The sequence below is a fragment of the Macaca fascicularis genome, chromosome 16, assembly GCF_037993035.2.
Source record: "Macaca fascicularis isolate 582-1 chromosome 16, T2T-MFA8v1.1".
NCBI classification, from domain to species: domain Eukaryota; kingdom Metazoa; phylum Chordata; class Mammalia; order Primates; family Cercopithecidae; genus Macaca; species Macaca fascicularis.
The window spans coordinates 66,264,339-66,266,383 of NC_088390.1; the positions used below are offsets into that span (position 1 = coordinate 66,264,339).

General features: G+C 47.9%; 1 long non-coding RNA gene across 1 annotated transcript; it reads right to left on the reverse strand.

Annotated features, from left to right (window-relative positions):
- Window positions 1-1,019: 1,019 nt before the first annotated feature.
- Window positions 1,020-1,695, reverse strand: LOC141408834 (uncharacterized). Its single transcript, XR_012425957.1, has 2 exons — window positions 1,412-1,695; window positions 1,020-1,318 (listed from the first exon to the last, which is right to left on the reverse strand). It is a non-coding gene; the product is annotated as an uncharacterized lncRNA (long non-coding RNA).
- Window positions 1,696-2,045: the final 350 nt, after the last annotated feature.

The following is a 2,045-nucleotide window of genomic DNA, read 5'->3' on the forward strand; positions in this document are numbered from 1 at the left end:
CAGTGTCTTGCTCTGTCACCCAGGCTGGAGTGTGGCGGCATGATCTTGGCTCACTGCAGCCTCTGCCTTCTGGGCTTATGTGATCCTCCCACCTCAGTCTCCTGAGTAGCTGGGACTACAGGTGTGTACCATCATGCCTGGCTAATTTTAAGTATTTTTTATAGAGATGGTGTCTCACCATGTTGCCCAGGCTGTTCTTGAACTCTTGGACTCAAGCGATCCTTCTGCCCCAGCCTCTCAAAGTGCTGGAATTACAGGCTTAATCTACCATGCCTGGTCCACTCTTGACTTTTTTGAAGGGCACATTATCTCTGATTTAATCTCCTCCTCTTTATGAGGCCCCAGGCTTTGTCTTGTTCCTTTCTGGATTTGTGCCTCAGAGGAGTCTTGTTTTCTTGCCAGCTCAGCCTTGCATTGAAAACAACACACACGTCTGGGTGCAGTGGCTCATGCCTGTAATCCCAGCACTTTGGGAGGCCGAGGTGGGTGGATCAGTTGAGGTCAGGAGTTCGAGACCAGCCTGGCCAACATGGTAAAACCCCGTCTGTACTAAAAATATAAAAATTTTAAAAAATAAAAAATAAAAAATCATATAAAAATATAAAAATTAGCCAGGCATGGTGGTGCGCGCCTGTAGTCCCAGCTACTCAAGTCTCAGGAGGCTGAAGCCAGAGAATTGCTTGAACCTGGGAGGTGGAGGTTGCAGTGAGCCAAGATCACAACACTGCACTCCAGCCTGGGCAACACAGCAAAAGAACAAATGACAGAAAGAAAGAAAAAGAAAGAGAGAGAGAGAGGAGGGAGGGAGGGAAGGAAGGCAGGAAGGAGAGGGAGGGAAGGAAGGAGAGGGAGGGAAGGAAGGAAGGAAAGAAGGAAAGAAAGGAAGGAAAGAAGGAAAGGAAGGAAGGAGACCCACATACATTTTATTTTTTATCTAGCATTTCTAGCTGTTTTGTACCACAAGAGTTTTTCTGAACATATATAGTCCACCTTATTGCTGGAAATAAGTCTCTGCTAAGTGCTTTACATAAAATTTTATTTAATATTCAAAACAATTCAATAAAATCCTGCCGCCATTTTTTTTTTTCAAAGAAGAAAACGCAGGCTCAGGGAGTTTATGACTGGATTCAGATCCTAGTTCTGACACTTACCAGCGATATGACCTTGAATAAGTCAGTCACTCCAGAGACGCTGAGCTCAGTGAGCACAGTGGCAAGCCCTGCCCTGCCGGGATGCTGTTTGCCTTAAAGTAACACGTAGAACGCCTCAGTGTCTGGCACTTCATTGGTACTCAGAAGATGTCAGTGATGACTGCTGTCTAAAGGGAAGGTGTATGTATCTGGGACATGTAGCCTGTACTCTCTTTACTGGGAAGCATTGACAAGGACGGGTCAGTAACTGACTGAATTACCTGGAGGACTGTAAAAGACACAGATCCCTGGCCGTACTCCCCCCAGATTCTGATTGTGATGCATGGCCGGCTTTGGGAGCCTGTGTCACTGGGGTGAGGCTCATGTGGTCTTCAGAGGTCCACTCTCTGGGGCTGTCCTCTAGTGAGTTACATAGACAGGATAGCTTTGGGCAGGGTGCAGTGGCTCACACCTATAATCCCAGCACTTTGGGAGGCCGAGGTGGGCAGATCACAGGTCAGGAGTTGGAGATCATCTTGGCCAATATGGTGAAACTCCGTCTCTACTAAAAAAAAAAAAAATTAGCCGGGCATGGTGACTATAATCCCAGCTACTCGGCGCCTGTAATCCCAGCTACTCGGGAGGCTGAGGCGGGAGAATTGCCTTAACCCGGGAGGCAGAGGTTGCAGTGAGCCGAGAATGTGCCACTGCACTCCAACCTGGGGACAGAGCAAGGCTTCATCTTCAAAAAAACAAAAAAGAAATGATAACGTAGGCCGGGCGCGGTGGCTCAAGCCTGTAATCCCAGCACTTTGGGAGGCCGAGACGGGCGGATCACGAGGTCAGGAGATCGAGACCATCCTGGCTAACACGGTGAAACCCCGTCTCTACTTAAAAAAATACAAAAAAACTAGC